Raw genomic sequence first — 21,449 nt, forward strand, 5'->3', positions numbered from 1 at the left:
ACTGTGGAGGGTTTGTATGTGGTAGGCTGATGTTCTGCCCCTCTCTTCCCTCGGTTCCAATGATTAGAGAATCACCAACAGATTCTTACTTTTATTTTAAAAATCTTACTTTTGGGGAAGTTTACAATATCTTTTGGGATTACCACGAAGCCTCAACTACTGAGGGGCACTTAGAGTCATTACAATGAACAGCATGAAAAGTTCAATGACCTTGAGGGTTCTTGAAATGCCTTTACTAAATGTTTTCAAAACTCTCGGCTGGAGAATTTGCTGCCGCTTTTGATAGAGTGTTTTTCTCCTTTCATTTCACCTGCCCTCAGGGAATTACTTATTCTTTTTTTCTTTGCAGGAGTGTCCTTAGGAACCCTCCTAATTTCAGTGGGACAAAAAATTATCAAAATTATCAAAGGCTAAACTGTTCCTCAGGAATGTGTTTAATCAAATGTGTCAGTCAGGGACCTATCAGGAAGGGGTCCACTTAAATGAATTTAATGGAAGTTAATTTAATCACGGCACTATTCACAGAGGTGTGGGAAGGTTAAAGGAACCAACAAGGGGGTGGTGAAGCACTCAGAGATTAGTGCAGGCAGGAGTCATTCCCACCATCCAGACTCCCACCTCCAGGTGGAGGAGGACAGACCAATCCATGGTCCAGTGCCTGGAGAGAGCCAGGACCATGAGAGAACAGTTCTTAAAGGGAGCCGCATTTGTGGAGGTGAGCAGCTTCCCCACCACTAGAGCCTTGGAAAGACAGGGAATGGAGGGGAATAAATACCCTGGACTTCTCTCTCTTTCCACCTTCTATCTTCTGACAGTGCCTCCCAACCAAAAACCAATAGGGCAAGGGAGCCTCGTTCTGATACAATTGGAAGGGATTGGCCTCCAGGGCATAATACAGGACAAAGAGGGATGGAGAATGAATCTGGGGATGGTGATTGGGTATGGAGAATAACCAGCCTATTAAACTTAGAATTTTAGATTGAGCAAATTTTGTGTATGAATTCTGTTCTGAGTACCAATTACCTCTGCTTTTTTAAAAAAAATTTCTCGGTTCTCAGCTACTTGGGTAGTCTATATTGTCAGATATTTGATTTATAGTTGATCTGACTTACAGTTTTGTAGTCACATCATCGCATTTGGATTCATACTGGGAAGTTATAAAGGTTTACTTCATGTAGCAATAAAGATGACAATATGCATTTTAATATTCTAATATTTTAAACATAATTCTGGACACACAAAAACAAATGTTTCTTCCTAAGTATGGGACAGAGAAAATTCTCCAGGATTGACTCCTCAGGCTATTATTATACACAATTATAAGAGTGAATTGGTAGACACACACTGCAAGCAATGTAGATTTCACATGCTCACCTAAAAGTAGCATAGGCCACCGCTACCACGGAGTTGGAGAATTCATCTAGCATCTTCAGGAAGATATGGTTATGATGGCTAGTTCCATCTTGCGCATGTATTTAGAAAATCTCACAAACTCACACTTAGGGCTGTTATCAGTTTTATTTGAAAATAGAAGAGAAGCTATTTTGCTCGGCTCCCAGAATTTCCAGGGTGGGGTTAACCTCCAACTGCCCACCGTAGGCATCCTTTACTAATTGCACTCTTCTCTGTCTCCTTTCCTCACTCCCCTGCTTCTATCCCCTCCCAGATAAACTTTCTACACTTTAATTCTTGCCTCAAGGTCAGTTTCTGGGGAAACCTATACTAAGAAAAGTGTATTTTCATCCCTGCCTGTGTAAATCTGTAAAGGTCTAACTTCCACAACTTTATAACAAATGACTCTTTTAAAAAGAGTTGAAAAACTCCACCGAACTTCAACTTTATCATTTACTGACCACCTACCAAATGCCAGGTTTGGGGCTAGGTGCTTTTATCTTCTTTAATCCTTCTACCCAGTCATATGGATTTTAGTAATGTGATTTGTTTGGGTGTTTTATCTACTGTACCAAATTGTATAAACATACATAAAGTTTTATCTACAAATTTACTTATTGTCAGATACGTGTACCACTGCCAGTACAATGTTGACAAGATGGTGAAAGCAGATATCTTTGCCTCGTTTCCAAAGTTAGAGAAGTATCTTCATATTTAAACAAGAAATACTATTCCTATATTAGCTGTGTTTCACACTGAAACATTGCACTACTGCTTAATTGTGACAAATACTAAAGGTTTTTCATGTAGTGTAAATAGACTTTAATAATGAATTATTGGTCATTATTTTTTATTAATTTAAAGGTAATTTCTTAGTGCCTATATCTGAGTTGTACCCAAGCGTAAATGGCCACATATTTAATTTAAAAGATATAAGCAGAACAAATTAAAATATATCTTTAATTATTGATTGGCTGATTACATAGTTTAAATGTTAAAGTCAATTACTAATTTTCTGGTGTTAGGCAGCCCTGGCTATACAATTTTGGAATCGAGGTGGCAGTTTGCTCATTAGTCCTGATGACTTACGCCTGAATTTGTCTTTAACAAAAGTGTGAAAACATTGCTCATGTAAGTTTATATTGTGAAAACTGAGATTTCACAAGGAAATATTAACAAATCCATTAAAATCCTTAAGGAGATAGTGTTATGTAAATTTGAATGCTACTGTAGTCTATGATTATAATTCTTTTTGAAATTTCTGGAAATTAAGCCTAGGAATAAATATAATAAAATGCTGAAACATAGTAGGCAAAGCAATTTCCAGGGCATCTAGATAACCTTTGGAAAACAGAAGGTAGTTGACATTACAAAGTGGGCGAATTAACCGATATACATAGAAACACGTCTTCAGTGTTTCTTTCCCAAATATTTTTTTATTAGCTTAAAAAAATTAGGAGATGAATAAATGATCCACAAAATTCAAATTTTACTACTGAAATCAGAGGATCCAAGTCATTAAAACATGTTCAGATAAGGCTCTACTTCAAGAAAAGTAAAATTCTTTTGAAAACATACAGGGGCACCTGGGTGGCTCAGTCAGTTAAGCATCTGACTCTTGGTTTCAGCTCGGGTCATAATCTCACAGTTCGTGAATTCTAGCCCTGCATCAGGCTCCATGCTGACAGTGAGGAGTCTGCTTAAGATTCTCTTTCCCTCTCTCTCTCCCCCTCTCCTGCTCATGCTCTCTTTCTCAAAATACATAAATAAATAAAAAAAAAAGAAAATATACATATATTTGAAATGATGTAACCATGTTTCAAATTAAGTATAGAACTTGGGTCTTAAATTATTTCAGTAAGGAACAGTTATTGTTCAATCAAAACTTAATGAAAATAACTGAATTTTAAAAACATTTATCTTACAGGGGCACCTGAGAGGCTCAGTCGGCTAAGTATCTGACTTTGGCTCAGGTCATGATCTCACAGTTCATGAGTTTGAGCCCTGTGTTGGGCTCTGTGCTGAAAGCTCGGAGCCTGGAGCCTGGTTTGGGTTCTTGTCTCCCTCTCTTTCTCTTCCCCTCCACACCTCGTGCTCTCTCTCCCTCTCTCTCCCTCTCTCAAAAACAAATAATTTAAATTAAAAAAGTTTCCCTTATTTATGTACAAGTTTACCTGACATGCTTATTTGATGAGGTAAACTTTGATAAAATAGATGAAGCCTGAATGTTTAAGTAATAAAATAAAGATAACAAAAAATTAAATATTTTTGTTTAAATTTTTGAGTAGTTAAATCACTCATGTGGTTTGAATATCATAAAGTTTAGATACAAAAAAAGTTCGGATATGAATCCAGTGAAGAGTCTTTCCCATGCCTTCCATCCACAGATTTCTTATACCTCAACAGTTTGTCCTAGTTTAACGCATTTGTCCAAGCCAATACATTATTCTGCACTGTTGTCCTGCTTTTTTTCATTTAACAAAAAAATCTTGGAGATTAAAACATAAAGAACTTTGTCTTTTTTTTTTTTTTAAACAGCCACGCAGTGTTTGAATGTATGGATGTATCATAATTTAATTAGTTATTCCCAATCATTTGCTATTCTCAACAGCACTACAAGAAATATCTTATCATTTCTCATGTATGGAAATACATCTGTGGGATAAATCCCTATAAATGAGTTGGAGTTCAGAATATGTATGAATTTGTAATTTTGATAGGTACTGCCAAATTCTTGTTTCTCTAGAGCCTAGCCAAAGCAGGGATGCCAGATTCAATTTTATGCCTTTTCATTTAGAAATACACAATGAAAATTCAGTTACCTACTAAATAATTAGAAAGCAGGGCATATCCAGCAATTTACAGAGTACATTTCACTCAAAAATACATTCAACAGAAATGTGTTGTGCACCTATCACACCCCAAGTACTTTCAGGCACTTTGCACACACACACACACCCCAAACTCAAATCTCTGCCTTTGTGGAGCTTACATGTGAATTCTACATTTTGGAACTCTATGCTACCTCATTAGAAGTCAGTTAAATGTCAATATCCTGAAAGTGATCTGTTGAGATCCTGAGCACAGGCGCCAGACATATGCTACTAGTGTTATTTAAAAACTAACTAGAGGCAGTGTTGCAAATGATTTCATAGCTCTCCATCAGGTCCTTTTCAAACAACACACTTGGGTGAGAGCTCTTTTTATCTGACTCCATCTGCTGCTGGTGGTGATCAGCATGCTGTGGGCACTGTGGTATCTGAGATTATGTTGTGAAATAGGAAGTAGAGTTACAGGCATATCAGCAAGTATGCAAACTGTTGAGTTTTCTCTTGCTGAAACCAAGGGTGCCCGGTTCACGCTTGGGGAGTAGGAAAGATAAAGTTATCAGCACATTCCCATCAGGGCACAGTTTACTTTTCGCAGTCTGTCCCTGTTTAGGTTCTAGAAAGAGATCACGAGGGATTCTATGGAAAAGTTTCGGAAGCACACAGCAGCCATACTCTGTATGCTGAACAAGGGCATCAAAAAGAGAACGTGTTAGAAACTGAGGGAGACAGGAAAAACCATTAGTTTCTGGCCAAGGAAGCAGTGGTGGCAAGTGCAGTGATACAGACAGTATAGTCTCTGGCTTTTTTAGAAAGTATCTTTCCTTTCTAAAGTAAAGATGTTTTAAAGCTTTAGTGCCCCCCACCCTAAATTTAATTTTATAAGAAGGTGGAAAACTACCGCGTTAAAATCTTGCCAATAACCCAGTGGGTTCTCTGCAGTCATTCAAGAACAAACGGGAATTCAGCTTATGAGAAGGAAGCCAAACACAACGGCATCTTCAAGTATGAGGTGAAGAACAGAAATAAACCAATTCCAGAGAGTGACTTTCCGACCATATCCTTCCTTTATTATATTATTTTTTAAATTCTGGTATCCTTAAAATTTCATCCCGGCACCATAATAGACACAACAATTGGTTACTGAATGAGTGGTTTCTTATGACCTAATACTTATCAGTTTTCCTCACAGTCATTAAATTTAGGGCTAGAAGAAGGAGGCTTTGAGTTCAGTGAACACACTCCTTTGACAGCTGAAGTCGAGAAAGGTGAAGGGACAATGGCAGAAGCTGGGTGTCTTTTCCGGGCTCTCAGTCGAGTACAACTCCTGCCATAGGATCACCACGGAAAACCTTTAATGCCTGTGACTTCTGGATTCTGTGCTGCCAAACTGCAAACGCTGCAAACTGGGACGACTTTGGCCAATGACACTGTGGCCCCGGAGCTTGCACACAAGCTGGCCCCGCGACAGCTGAGCGCTGAAAGAGGGGTCAAGCTGCTTTGCAGCAGCCTGACCACGGAGCGGCCGTTCTCGGGTCCCCAGGGCTCTCGTCAGCCCTGAGTGTGCACAGCTGGCGCAGCAATCTGCCCTGGTGGCCCCGGCGAAGGACAGCTCCTCATGGACCCAGTAAATGGACTCAGTGTCTCCAGTGTTCCATTTCGTCCCCAGGAGGTAGCCTGTGGCACTTTTTCCGAGTCTCCCCGAGGGATTTCCGGGGCGGTGAACGACTGACCTACGCCTGGCAGCAGCTCCCAGCAGGCCAGTGGGCCGAGAAAGGGAGCGGGCAGGGCCCACCGCCCCGCTGTCTTTCCCTGGGCTCCATTCCTGTCACCCTAGTGCTGGCTCCGTTTCCCGCTCGCCCTTCCCTCGTTTTCTCCCGAGCGTTTTCTCTCAGCGTTTCCCACTCCATGTTTACAAAGTGTTTACGCCCACTTGGCAGGCAACAACCTCGCCAGCCCGAATCCCTCAACCAGTCCCTCGGAACCCTCCCCTCCCGGATCCACCTCGGCCGATTCACCCGGTGCCCGCCCGGGTCATCACGTGAGCCTCGCCCCGCCCCCTTCCGTCACGTGAGCCACCAGCCCCGCCCCGCCCCCGCGCCGGCGCGCTCCGACGTGCCCTGGAACTTACCCTCCCTCGGAGACCAGCCTGCGGGGACGGGCTGGCCGCGGCTGCTGCGGTGTGAGCGCCCTTCGGGATCGCCTGGGCGCCCTGCAGACCCCGTGCTAGTACAAAAGGGAGCTGCCTCCCGCGAGGCCGCCGTGCTCTCGGTAAGGTGGGGGACGCGGGTCCCCGCGGGCCGAGGGCAGGTTGGTGAGGTGCTGCACAAAGGCGTCCGCGGCCGGAGCTGTGCCCGCCGAGGGCGGCGGAGTTAGGGGGAGGTGTGTGCGGGAGGCGGTTCGGCGCCGAGGTGCGCGCGAGGTGCGGCCGGGAGCGTCGCGGAGGGGGCGCGGCGCGGGGTGGGCGCGGGGGACAGGGGGGCCGTGGCCAGCCCATTGGCTGACGTGGGCGAGAGGGTTTAAATGGCTCGAAGTTGTGGCTCCACTGCCCCCCGGGTTTCCTGACTTCCTGTGTGAGAGCAGCGCCCGCCCGCCCCGCCCCTAGGAAGGAGGGCGTCGGGGTGTGTGTGTGTGTGTGTGTGTGTGTGTGTAAGTGTAAGAGGCAGGCTGGTGCCTCCTTCCTTCCTCGCCTTCTGCAGCTGCGTGTGCCCGCTCTCTAACTGCTGTGGGGTGTGTAAACCTCCGCCCACCCAGGCAGCCCACCTGGGTCCTCCCCTCGGGGACTGCTGACCTTACACTGGGCACTTTGGTCTACGCAGTCTTTAGAGGTGCTCCGCCCCTGTTGAATGGACACTTGCTACTCTAGCTCTCCTGGGAGCAGTCTCCTCAAAGTCCTTGAATTAAACAAAATACTCTACAAGCGTGCTGCTCTCCTCCCATTTCAACGCAGTTGGTTGTCTTCCAAGAACGGCTGTCCTTTACGTATCGGATCTTAAGTTACGGCAGACCCTCTGAGAAGAAATGTCCGCAGGGTCATCATTACAGGAAAACGCACGGCCTTCAGTTTCAGAGGCTTGCGATGTTTTCCTTTTGACTGCAGCAGCGGTGATGAATGCATTTGCAAAGGCTAAAGCAAAACGTTTAAAGCACACCTTTAGGAAAGTTCTAATGCCATTCCAAGTGGAGTGTTTTTATTATGGATAAAGGCACCTAACGCTCGAATTGTTTTATGGTTAATTATGACATATGAGAGAAGATTTTATTGAGCTTTTATGCACATATTCCAAAGGGGAGGAAATGTGGAGGAAGGAGCAGCAAGCGAGGCTTCTGGTTCAGATTCCGCAACCCCTTCTGAAGGTGAGGCCTCAGAGGATTTGGTGTTAGAGTGGATGATTGTTAAAAAGTATCTAGCTCCTGGCCACGCCTGTTTGCTACTGAAAAGTTGGGAAACGGTGGCCTAGAGCTGTTATTTATTTGTCCGTATCCAGAGTTCCTTCCCTGATCTGTAGGAGGGTGTGTTAAAGAATGGGTCATCTTTGTGTACCTTTTCTTGTCTGAGTAGACATTCTGGCTGCTGGTGCTAGTATTTTTCTCTTTTTCTCTGTTTTGAAATGGTTTGGAAGGGTTTCAAAATAGGGATTTGGGAGCCCAGAGCAGTGCCTAAATCAGGCTGTGAAGTCTTAACCCTGAGCCGTGCACCCTGAAGAGCCAGGCAAGCCCGACGCACATGTGTGACCCGCGGTTGCATGTAGCTGGCTCCCGGCTCTGGATGGGGTTTGTCCTTAGGGGAAAAAAAAATTGAAGTGTAATGGAACAGATTATGTGTTTGTGTATGTATATGCCCAGGATTTGTTGATAGGTTTCGTTCATACTTTATCAGCCATAAAAGTTGGAAAAAATTGCTAACTTAAAAGTTGGAAAAAATTGCTATTTGTAATACATGCCATTTGTAAAGGTTATTCATATATAGACAGTATCTTACGTTTCTTTTTTACTTACTGTACCAGTTGTGTGGCACAAGTGAAAACGTGTACTATGCTGTAGAAAAACAGCATATTATTTGTAGTTAATCATTTGGTTTTCATTTCATTAATTAGAGAGTATCTGCTGGGTGATGTTATGCAGTTGACATTCCTGAGAATACGAGCTTACTAAAATGTTTAAATTGACTGAAATAAAACAGTGAATATAGTGATGTGTAAGTGGTAGTACCAGTATTTTGCTTTTCTGAGAAAATTGGTACTAAGAAAAGGTAACTTAAGGTGAATCTGCCCCAAATGAGCATTACAGTTTTCTAATAAGGGGAGAGAAAAGTGAAATTAAACTTTTATTTTACCTTGTGTCTAACGTCTTTAGTTTTAATTTAGTTTTAATGTGCAGTGTTTCGTGGATTGAATCAGACCTGAAAAGGTATGCTGGTATCACATAGAATCATTGTACTTCAAATCATGCATTTCAAATCTTACTCTTTTGAGGAACCCATTGGGCTACTATCTTTGTGGTTTTTCTTTTTTTTAGTTAACTGGTCTAATTATGCTACATCCTCAATTGTGGATGGCTTTGCTGTGATTCAGCCATTTTCCATTTACTTTCATTAAATATTTTGCAGTTTCAGTTTGCAGTTGATTAGCTTTTTATTTGAACCAAACTGCCAAATGTTGATGTTTCTAAGTACTCCTCCCCTGTTGACAGTTAGTGCTTCTCAAACTTTAATGTGCATGGGAATCACCTGAACTTCTAAGAATCCCCCAGGTGATACCCTTGCTGCTCTTCTGCCCAGGCCACACAAACTGCTGTCCAATAGAAATATAATACCAGTCACCTATGTATTTAACTTAATTAATTTAATGTCATTTTTTATTTAAGTAATCTCTACACCCAACGTGGGTCTCGAACTCAAAACCACGAGATCAAAAGTTGCATGCTGCTCCAGCTGAGCCAGCCAGTCAGGTGCACCTCATCTGTGTAATTTTAAAGCTTTTAGTAGTCACATGATAAAAAATGGAAAAAAAAAAGGCAGGGGGAGGAGGAATCCTAAGTGAAATAAATTTTATCATCTTATCATGTAATCAGCATGATTCTTTTATTCAGACTAAGTGTTCAAATCCTGTGTGTATTTTATACATATACCACATCTCAGCTTAGATTAGCCACACTTAAAATGCTTAGTAGCCACATTTGGCTAGTGGCTACTGCATTGGACATCACTTCTGGAGTCTAGAATTTAGACCACTGCTCTTCTAAGTGTATTTAAAAATTTTTTTTAAATATTTATTTTTGAGGAGAGAGACAGAGTGTGAGTGAGGGAGGGGCAGAGAGAGAAGAAGACACAGAATCCGAAGCAGGCTCCAGGCTCTGAACTGTCAGCACAGAGCCAGATGCAGGGCACGAACTCTCAAACTGTGAGATCATGACCTGAGCCAAAGATGGACACTGACTGAGCCACCCAGCTGCCCCTCTGAGTGTATTTTTACATTGGCCCCATCAGCATCCTTTGGGAACTTGATAGGAATGCAAATTTTGGGGCCCCACCTCATATTGCTCTCATTAGATTGTCTGGGTTTCGGTAACTTGTGTTTAAATTTTTTTTAAATGTTGATTACTTTTTTTTGAGGGGGAAGGAATAGAGAGGGAGAAAGAGAAAGAGAGGATTCGAAGCAGGCTTCAGGCTCCCAGTTGTCAGTCAGCACAGAGGCCAACATGGTGCTTGAATCCATGAACCATGAGATCATGACCTGAGCCAGAATCAGACGCCCAACCAACTGAGCCACCCAGGCTCCCCAGTAACTTGTGTTTTAAAAGCTACAGGATATGGGGCGCCTGGATAGCTCAGTTGATTAAGTGTCTGACTTCTGTTCAGGTCATGATCTCACAGTTCATGGGTTTGAACCCTGTGTTGGACTGTGTGCTGACAGCTCAGAGCCTGGAGCCTGCTTCAAGTTCTGTGTCTCCTCCTCTCTGTGCCCCTCCCCTGCTCCCTTGCTCCCTCAAAAAGAAACATTAAAAAAGTGTTTAAAGAAAACAAGCCTACAGGATATGATTGCAAATTGTGTATGTGGTATTCTGAATGGGATTCTAGAGCAGAAGTCCATTAGGGGAAAACTAAGGAAATCTGAATAGAGCATGGATGTTATTATGTGTCAGTGATAAATGTGCCATACATATATAAGGTATTAAAGGTAGAGGAAGCTGTCTACAGGGTATAAGGGAACTCTCTGTACTATCTTTGCAATAATTCTGTAAATGTAGAACTCACCTAAAATTTTTTAAAATGTTTATTTATTTTTGAGATAGGGAGAGTGAGTGAGGGAAGGAGGGGTGGGGGGAGAGACAGAATCTCTCACTGTCAGAGCAGAGCCTGACAGGGAGCTCAAAACCCATGAGTTCGGAGATCCTGACCTGATCCAAAACCAAGAGTTGGGCACTTAACCAACTGAGCCACCCAGGTGCCCTGCAACTTGCCATTTTTGAATAAGTGGTTAGTGTGGATGCTCTGTATCATGCCTTATAGTTGACAGGGTACTTTTTCCCTTTCGATTCTCAACAAGGATCTTTTGAGGTTTGTATTCTCTATTTTACTGGTAAGTTAAGGTGCTTATAAATGGCAAATCCTAGATCTAAATTTCAGACCTCTAACCTTGTTTCCTGTGCTTTTTTTTTTTTTTTTTTTTTTTGCCACAGGAGAATTTAGAATACATTTTACAGTTTGAGTGGTATCTTTAAAAGTTTTCTGAAAATTACCAATATTTTGCTATATATTACTGGTTTGTTAAAAATCTGTTTTTTTTTGGTATACATTAACATATAATAACATTTAACAGTAGAAAGAAGTGAACTGTAGATACATGCAACAACATGGATGAATCTCAAAAGCATTGTTCTAAGTGAAACAAACCAGATGTAGAAGGCTAACATACAGTATGATTCGTGGGTACTTTTCTGTCACCACTTTGTTTCCTCCAGAAGCAGTGCTTAATGTGATGCTCTTTATCAAGCTTTATAGTTTGTTAAGTACTTTTTCACATTTTGTCTTTCCATTCTCACAAGGATCTCTCAAAGTTTTTGAGTGTAGGTGACATACAGTGTTACATTAGGTTCAGGTGTACAACACAGTGATTTGAAAAGTTATATGCTATGTTCTGCTCGCCCAGAAGTGTAGCTACCATCTGTCACCGAACAACATTATTATTATTAGCATTGACTATATTCCTTATGCTCTGCCTTTTAATTCCATGACCTATTCATTCCATAATTAGAAGCTTGTGTCTCCCAGTCTACTTCACCCATTTTGCCCATCCCCCTCCACTCCTCCTCCCTTCCCACGATCTCTTAAGGTTTGCATTCTTTCCTATTTTACACATGGATGTACCACAATTAGTTTAGGCATTCATTAATTGAGAGGCCTTTTAAAATTTAAAAAAATTTTTAAATTTATTTTAGAGAGAGAGAGACAGCATGAGCAGGGGAGGGTCAGAGAGAGATGGAGACACAGAATCTGAAGACAGGCTCCAGGCTCTGAGCTAGCTGTCAGCACAGAGCCCGATGCGGGGCTCGAACCGACAAATCGTGAGATCATGACCTGAGCTGAAGTCCGTCGCTTAACCGACTGAGCCACCCAGGCACCCCTGATAGGCCTTTAAAAAAATTTTTTTTTTTAATGTTAAGTTTTGAGAGAGAGAAAGACTGAGTGTGAGCGAGGGAGGGGCAGAGAGAGGAGACAACAGAATATGAAGCAGGCTTGAGGCTCCAAACTCACGAACTGTGAGATCATGACCTGAGCTGAAGTCGGATGCTTAGCCAACTGAGCCACCCAGGTGCCCCACTTGATAGGCCTTTGAGTTGTTTCCAGTTTCTGGCAGTTATGAATAAAGCTGTTACAAATGTTCATGTAAGGCCTTGCATGGACTTATGCTTTTTTTTTTTTTTTTAAATGTTTTATTTATTTCTAGGAGAGAGAGAGACAGCATGAGCAGGGGAGGGTCAGAGAGAGAGGGAGTCACAGACTGAAACAGGCTCCAGGCTCTGAGCTGGCAGTCAGCACAGAGCCCGACGCGGGGCTCGAACCCACGAACCGCGAGATCATGACCTAAGCGAAAGTCGGACGCTTAACAGACTAAGCCACCCAGGCGCCCCTGGACTTATGCTTTCATTTTTCTTGGGTAAATACCGAGAGGTATTGAAAACGAATGGCTAGGTTATATGGTAAATGCATGCTTAACTTTATAAGAAACTGCCAAAATGTTTTCCACAGTAGCTGCACCATTCTGCATTCCCATCAGCAGTGAATGAAAATTCCAGTTGCTGGTGTTCTTACCATGCAAAATATCCTTTATATATACTTAAAGCCATTGTAGTATAGGAGGAAGTGATATTTGGTACTTTGAGTTTGCATTTAACAGTTTTATTGAGGTATAATTGCTGTATAATAAACTGCATATATTTGAAATGTGTAATTTGATGAGTTTTAACGTATATATAACCTGAGAAACCATCACCATTATAAGGAACATGTCTAGTCTCCCCCCCCAAATTTTCTTGAGCTCAAGGGTACTTCATTCCTTTGTTCTCTGGTCAATACTGATTTTTTTTCTGGCCTTTTAGATTCATTTCCATTTTCTAGAATTTTATGTAGATGGACCCATATAGTATGCAGTCTTTCTTGTCTGGATTTTTTCAATCTGCAAAATTATTGTGAGATCCAGTTTGTTGTGTGTATTAATAGTGCATTCCTTTTTGTTGCCTTGTGATATCCCGTTGTGTGGGTATACTGCAATTAGTTTATCATTCACCTATTTTTTTTAATGTTTATTTTTGAGGGAAACAGAGTGCGAGCAGGGGAGGGGCAGAGAGAGAGGAAGATACAGAATTTGAAGCAGCCTCCAGGCTCTGAGCCCTCACTATAGAGCCCGATGCGGGACTCAAACCCATGAACTGTGAGATCATGACTTGAGCCACAGTCTGACACTTAACCAACCGAGCCACCCAGGTGCCCCTGTCCATTCACCTCTTGATGGACATTTGGATTGTTTCCAGTTTGGTGCTGTTACAAATAAAGCTGCTGTGAACATTTACACACAGCTCTTTCTGTGGACACCTGAGCTCATTTCTTTCAGGTAAATACCTAGCAGTAGAATCCCTTGGTCATATAGTTAAATTTTTAAGAACCTCCCAAACTATTTCCAGAGTGGTTTTACCATTTTACAGGCCCACCAGCAGTGTGTGAGAGTTCTAGAAAACCCTGATGTATGGTCAGTCTTTTAAATATTAGTCATTCTAGTAGATGTGTAGTGTTATTTCTTTGTGGCTTTAATTTTCATTTCCCTAATAACCAAAGATGTTGGGCATCTTATTTACCATCTATAGATCCTCTTTAGATAAGTGTTTATATCTTTTACCCATTTTTCATAGGGTTGTCTTTTTTTAATGTTTGTCTGTTTTGAGAGAAAGTAGGGGGCAGAGGGTGAGAGAGCGAGAGAGCTAGAGAGAGAGAGAGAGAATGAGAGAGAGCGAGTGTGTGTGGGAGAGAGAGAGAGAGAGTGTGGGAGAGATAGAGAAAGAGAGAGAGAGTTAGAGAGGATCCCAAGCAGGCTCCACACTGTCAGTGCAGAGCCTGACATGGGGCTCAAACCCACGAACTGTGAGATCATGATCTGAACTGAGATCAGGAGTTGGACACCTAACCTACTGAGCCACCCAGGCACACATTTTTTATTGGGTTTTCTTATTGACTTGTACAGTTTTCTATATATTTAAATGTGAGTCCTTTCTTGGAGATACATTTGTGTCTATATTCATGCAGGATGTTAGGTCTTTAGTTTTTATTATAATGTTTTTGGTGTTGTTATGAGGATAATGTTGACCCGATAGAATGAATTGGGATGTTTTTCCTCTATTGCAATTTTCTTCAGAAGGTTTGTGTAGAATTGGTATTATCTTCCTTATATTTTTGGTAAAATTCTCTAGTGAAGCTATCTGGGCTAGGACTTTGTGGGAAGATTTTTAAAGAGATGTCAATTTATTTAACAGATAAAGGGCTATTTAGGTTATCCATTTCTTCTGAAGTGTTGGTAATTTGTCTTTCAGGAAATTTGTCTGGTTCATCTGAGTTGTTGGGTTTATTGGTTTAAAGTTGTTCATAGTATTATCTTTCTGATGCCATTAAATCTGTAGTTTGTTCCCTGTCTCATTCCTGATATTGGTAATTTGGGGTTTTCCCCCTCTCATTCTGGATCAGTTTAACTAGAGGTATTACTGATCATCTTTAAGAACCAGCTTCTAATTTCATCTAACATTTTTCTGTTTTCTCCTTGATTTCTGCTCTGATTTTTATCATGTCCTTTTCTCTGCTTACTTGTTTAATTTCCTCTTTGTCTAGTAGCCTTTTAGAGTGGAAGTATATCATTGATTTGAGACTTTTTCTTTTCTAATGTGGCCAGTTAGTGCTATAAATTTTCTCTGAGCACTACTTTAGCTGCATCCCAAAAGTTTGAGATGTCATGTTTTCCTTTTTATTCAGTTTAGATTTCTTCTTTGACTTCTGAGTTATTTAGAAGTATGTTGTTTAGATTCCAACAACACATTTGCAGCTGTTTTTTATTAAATTATAGCTTAATACAGTTGTTAGAGAATGTATTTAGTATGATTTTAGTCCTTATAAATTTATTGAGATTTGTTTCATGGCCCAGAAACAATTTGTTTCAGGCTGCAGAAAATCTATGTTTATAGGAAACTACTGAACTGGCTGTGCTGTTTTTAGTATTTCCATTAGCACTGTGTTGAGTGTTTCAGTTGTTGGTATACTTATCAGCATTTTGTATTGTTTTTATTTTTTATTTTTTTTGAAAATAATAATATTGTGGTTGGTGTGTAGTGATCTTGTTGTGGTTTAACTTGCATGATTGGATTTTCAGTGTTTTGTAAAATAATTTAAATCTGAATAAAAATTAAGAATCATGGTGTGTTTTCTCCTTTTCAGTCTGAGGGATTGGTAGTTGTAGTAGTTCATCATTTGAGTGCTACATAAGGGCTACTTTCAGTTTTCTAAAAGTTTGAATGTTTTTTGCCTTTTAAAATTTACTTTGAAAGAGTATCTGTAAAAGCTATGTGAGGATTTTAGTGACTTTTGTGGTTGTGGGGTAGGCAGTTATAAGGTGATTTAAACTGTATTCTGTAGTGACTATTGTGGTAATATATACACAGTAGTATTATATGTACATATCACATTTTGTTTGGGCATTTATCTGTCTAGGAACATTTGGTTTTTGTTTCCATCTTTTGGCTGTTGTGATTAGTGCTGCTGTTAACGTGGGTGTACATATATGTTTACAAGTCCCTGGTTTTGGATATATACCCAGAAGTGGAATTGCTGGGTGTTTTGAAAAACCATGGTACTGTTTACCTAGTGCTGCTACTCTTTTGCATCTCTACCCGCAGTGCACAAGAATTGCAATTTCTCCACATCCTCACCTGCCCTTGTTTTTTTGGTTTTTTTTTTTTTTTTGGTTGTTTTGGTTTGATTTCCATTTCTCTAATGATTAGTGATGTTGAGCATTTTTCCATGTTTTTTTTTTTTTCTTTTTCTTTAAGATTTATTTATTGTTGAGAGAGAGAGACAGAGCATGAGCGGGGAAGGGGCAGGGAGAGGGAGAGAGAGAGAGAGGGAGACACAGAATCCAAAGCAGGCTTCAGGCTCAGAGCTTTCAGTGCAGGATATCATGACCTGAGCTGAAGTTGGAAGCTTAACTGACTAAGCCACCCAGGTGCTTATTGCTATGTGGATAAAAACGTCTATCCTTGTTCTTATTGGCCACTTGTGTTATCTTTGGAAAAATGTCTATTCCAGTCCTTTGCCAACAGTGGCTGTTATCATGATGTTAATTTGGAATAGGTTGGTATAATGTAAGCATTAAAAAGAATAGTTTTTTTCTTTTTTGAAAAGTTACTGATGTCTACCTAGAGCTTTGCAAAGGCCAGATGTTAATAATCACTACTCTTGTATTTCCCTTTGTTTTGTAGATTGTATCTTTTTTTTTTTTTTTTTTAAGCACAGGATTTGGTAAACATTTGAGTAGTTGAATGTAAATAGTCATTTCAAAGATTTTGCTTAAGAGGGTAATGTGTATAGTTTTGGAGGAATAAATACCTGAATGGTTTGGGGGAGAGGGTTGTTAATACTTAGGTAATCAATAGAATTGTGAAGTGAATGAAGTTTTTCTTCTAGAGTAAATTATTAGAGGATTAGAAATCCTATTAAACTTTATAAAGGTCAAGGTTATGATTTTTAAAAAATTTTTTTAATGTTTATTCATTTCTGAGAGACAGAACAGTGTGTGAGCGGGGGAGAGGCAGAGAGAAAGGGAGACAGAATGCTAAGTAGGCTCCAGGCTCTGAGCTGTCAGCACAGAGCTCATCGTGGGGCTCAGGCTCACTGACTACAAGATCATGACCTGAGCTGAAGTCGGACACTCAGCCGACTGAGCCATCCAGGCGCCTCCCCTACCCGCCCCGCCTTTTTAAAGTTTATTTATTTTAAGAGAGAGCAAGAGAGTGACGGAGAATGAACAAGGGAGGAGCAGAGAAAGAAAGAGGGAGAAAGAGAATCCCAAGCAGACCCCATGCTGTTAGCATAGAGTCCAATTCAGGGCTGGATCTCACAAATCACAAGATCATGACCTGTGCTGGAATCAAGAGTTGGACACTTAACTGACTGAGCCACCCAGACGCCCCAATATTCTTCTTAATATATGACAACTTATATAATGGTATGTTTTGAGACCGTGAGCATGGGCGCTCTCCCAAAGGATCAAGGTGTTGTTACTATAAGGGGGCGCAGGTTCAATACCACCAAGGCAAGATCAAATTTATGTGACCTATAAAAAAGGATACTTTCTTTTTTCTAAATTAAAAATGATTATTTTAGAAATTTCTTAGTAAGAAGTTAAAATATGGGACTCAGGTGTTAAGGGTATAGAAGGAAGAGTGCATTGTTTGGAGTGCATTTAGAAAGGAGTAAAAAGAAACCTGAAAAATACAGAAGCAGGATTGATTCTCATAGAAGGGTGGTATTTAAAGGCTAACGTGGAGCCGTTATCCATATAGGTAGCTTATGAAATAGAATCTGAAGGAAAACGAAGTTAACCTATTGGCTCAAGAAAATTTTTTGTTTCTTAGATTTTTTACTAGGTCTGAGTTTTTTGTTTTTGTTTTTTACCTTATAGACTGTCTTCCTGGTATGTGCAAATGGATCTGAAAGGTTTTAAATTCTAGTTTAATCTTTAACCCTTTTTGGTTTGAAAGGGCTTGATCAGGACGGTTTACTGAAGTAGTGAGTGTGCGAAAATTTTAATTTAATACCGTAGGCTCCTCATTTTCTGCTCTGTCATATATCAGCTGGTTCAGTATTTACTCCCCACATATAAGAGATTATTTTAGAATGATTTTGAAAATATAACAACCATTGATAATGGAGAATCCTACTGCTTCTTAAATGATTATAATTTATGTTTTGATGAGAAAAATAGGCACTGTGATTCTCTATAAGTGCAGTGTGTAAAGAATTAACGAAATGTGAGTTTTTATTTAAATTATTCAAACATGGGGCAGCATGATGTAAATTTTTTTTATTTTTACTTTTTTAAGTGTTTATTTTTCAGAGAGAGAGAGAGAGAGAGAGAGAGAGAGAGAGAGAGAGAGGCACGAGCTGCATGAGCAGGGAGGGGCAGAGAGAGGGAGACAGAGGATTTGAAGCAGGCTCTGTGCTGACAGCAGAGAGCCTGATGTGGGGCTCGAACTCCTGAACTGTGAGATCAAGACCTGAGCTAAATTTGGACACTTAACCTACTGAGCCACCCAGGTGCCTTTTAAGATGTTTTAATATGAATATAAAATGTGCACAATATCACTTTGAATTTTAGTATAAGAAGATAGTAGTTTAATAATAAGCATTGAAAAAATGATAAGCATTTAAATCTAAGGGCCAGATAGTCCTTAAAAAAGAAAATAAATTTAGTCCTTAAAATTCAGAGGGGGAAGGGTCAATATGGCACTACAAGATGCTCAGGGCTCATCTTGTATGTTTTCTGCCCCAGTCCTTGAATCAACTATTTCTCCAAAGAGCCTTGGTTCCTTTATTTGGAGAATGATATTAGAAACCATATAGGTTTACTTGTTGCTGTGAGGGTGTCATTTTTACTGACAGCAGAATGTATATACTAACCAATATATAGATGCATATCTGTAGTATTTCTTTGTAAAATCACCTTTATTTTTATTGTTATTGTTTTAAATTTATTTTTATTATTTTATTTATTCTCAAGTTAGCTAACATACAGTGCAGTGTTGGCTTCAGGAATAGATTCCAGGGATTCATCACTTACATACAACACCCAGCGCTCATCCCAACAGGTGCCCTCCATTAATGCCTCACCCATTTTCCCGCACCTCCATCAACCCACAGTTTGTTCTCTGTATTTAAGAGTCTCCTATGGTTTGTGTGCTTCTCTGTTTTAATCTTATTTTTCTTACCTGTCCCCTATGATTGTCTGTTAAGTTTTCAAATGTGAAATCATAGGATATCTGTCTTTCTCTGAATCTCTTATTTTGCTTAGCAGAATACCTTCCAGTTCCATCCACATTGTTGCAAATGGCAAGATTTCATTTTTTTCATCACCAAGTGGTATTTCATTGTATATGTAACCACATTTTTTATCCATTCATCAATTGATGGACATTTGGGCTCTTTCCATAATTTGGCTGTTGTTGATAGCACTGCTATAAACATTGGGGTTCATATGCTCCTTGAATCAGCATTTTTGTATCCTTTGGATAAATTTTTAGTAGTGCAGTTGCTGGGTTGTAGGGTAATTTTCAATTATTTGAGGAACCTCTGCACTGTTTGAGTGGCTACCCCAGTTTGCATTCCCATCAACAGTGCAAGAGGGTTCCCCTTTCTGCACATCCTAGCCAACATCTGTTGTTTCCTGAGTTGTTAATTTTAGCCACCCTGAGAGATGTGAGGTGGTATCTCAATGTGGTTTGATCTATATTTCCCTGATGATGAGCAATGTTGAGCATCTTTTCATGTGTCTGTTTTCCATCTGGATGTTTTCTTTGGAAAAGTGTCTGTTCCTGTCTTCTGCCATTACAAAATCACCTTTAGGTTTTTTAATCTGTAGTAAGCTAAAAATGAGTTCATATTGATGTTTCCAAGTTTAATCCATGGATAATTCTAGTCTTTCCCCCATGATTCTAAATTTCCACTCCATCATTGAGAAACCTGGTTCCCATCATCCACGTTCCATTTAATATATGGATATTAATAATATATTTGCCTTGTACCTCCATGGGAAGTGCTTTTTTATCAACTTAGAATATAGTGTTTATGTGCAGTTCCTTTGCCTATATTCTTTTTTAAAATTTTTTTTACGTTTTATTTATTTTTGAGAGAGAGAGAGAGATAGCATGAGCAGGGGAGGGTCAGAGAGAGGGGGAGACACAGAATCTGAAGATAGGCTCCAGGCTCTGAGCTAGGTGTCAGCACAGAGCCCGACACGGGGCTCGAACCCATGAACTGGGAGATCATGATTTGAGCTGAAGTCGGATGCTTAACCGACTGAGCCACCCAGGTGCCCATCCTTTGCCTGTATTCTTGTAGACTTCACTTACTTTCAAAATAAGTTAGATCAGCATCCTCTTCCCACCCTCCATCCATTCAGTGAAGTTGTTCCATGCATTTGTCATACTATTAGACTATCTTATCTGCTTTCCTGGGAAATCCTGGGATTCCCCCAACTGCCTAAATGAATTTTTAAAATTTGCATACATTAAAGTTCATCATTTGTGTTATAAAGATTAATGGGTTTTGGCAAGTGTACATTGTCATACATCCACCATTACAGTATCATATAAAATAGTTTCATTGACCTAAAAGAATCCCCTATGCTTCGCATGTAGAACCCTCCATCTTCTCCTCCCGTCCCTGGCGATGACCGTTTCTATGGTTTTGACTTCCCCAGAATGTGATATAACTGAAGTCATTCAGTGTGTAGCATTTTCAGACTGGCCTCTTTCACTTTGCAAAATATATTTAAGATTAAATTGTATCTTTTCTTAGCTTGATACCTTATTTTTAATACTGAAAATATTCCATTGTATGGATGTCTCACAGTTGGTTTATCCTTGTCCTGTTGAAGGATATGTTTGTTGATGCCGGGTTTTGGCAGAGATACATAAAGCTGCGGTAAACATTTGCATGCAGGACTTTTTGTCGACATAAGGTTTCAACTTATTTGGGTAAATACCTTGGAGTGTGATTGCTAGACCCTATGTATGGCAAGACTATGTTTAGCTTTGTAAGAAACTGCTAAGCTGTCTTCAAAGAGGCTGAGCCATTTTGCATTCCTCCCAGCAGTGATTGAAAAGTCCTGTTGCTCTACAGCCTCACTAGCACTTGTGTTGTCAATTTTTTGGATTGTAGCCATTATAATAGGTGTGCTGTGGGGTCTTGTTTTAATTTGTAACTCCCTAATGGCATGATGTGGAGCACTTTTTCATGTGCTTATTTGCCATCTGTTTGGTTTTTTTGCCATCTGATTTGTCTTTTCAGATTCTTTTTCCATTTAAAGTATTAGGTTATTTTTGGTGACTTTTAAGAATTCTTTGCATATTTTGGATACTATATACTTTGTATATTAATCAGATACATATTTTGAAAACATTTTCTCCTTGTGTGTGGTTTGTTTTCATTCTCTTAGCAGTGTCTTCCACAAAGGAGTTTTTAATTTTAATAAACGCCTATTTTTTTCTTTCATGGATTTTATATTTGGTGGTATATCTAAAAACCCATGTAAAACCCAATGCCATATTTCTTCCCTTTTAAACTGGAATATTTTCTCCATTCTTATAACAATACAAGAAGTCATTATGTGCACCCTTATTTCTGACTAAGACTTTATGGCACAATCGTTCTAAAATACCCTATGCAAATATCATTTTTAGTAAAAAATGCTTGCTTCCGCAAATGCTTTGTTTGTTGTTTCCTCATTTTTGTTTCAGATTTAAATCTTGGTTTTAAATTTCTTTTACTAGTTTATGTGACTCTCCTACTTTCCAGTTACCCAATTATTTCCTGTTATCCTTCTTCTGTCCCTATTTTTGTTATTTTTTCATGGCCAAAATAGTTGATAATACTAATTACTATATTCTTCTTCTCTTCTTTGGGCCTAAAAAAAT

The 21,449-nt window shown here is 40.0% G+C and overlaps 1 protein-coding gene across 4 annotated transcripts in view; it reads left to right on the forward strand.

Moving 5' to 3' along the window:
* The first annotated feature begins 6,357 nt into the window (after window positions 1-6,357).
* ARHGAP12 (Rho GTPase activating protein 12) overlaps window positions 6,358-21,449 on the forward strand; it is a 120,572-nt gene continuing 105,480 nt past the window's right edge. For all 4 annotated transcript variants that reach the window (XM_039248666.1, XM_039248667.1, XM_039248668.1 and 1 more), the window contains exon 1: window positions 6,358-6,491. The gene's annotated coding sequence lies outside the window, so the exon portion shown is untranslated. The remainder of the gene's footprint in view (window positions 6,492-21,449) is intronic.

Source organism: Hyaena hyaena, unplaced genomic scaffold, assembly GCF_003009895.1.
Source record: "Hyaena hyaena isolate Hyena2069 unplaced genomic scaffold, ASM300989v1 scaffold_314, whole genome shotgun sequence".
Taxonomy (NCBI): domain Eukaryota; kingdom Metazoa; phylum Chordata; class Mammalia; order Carnivora; family Hyaenidae; genus Hyaena; species Hyaena hyaena.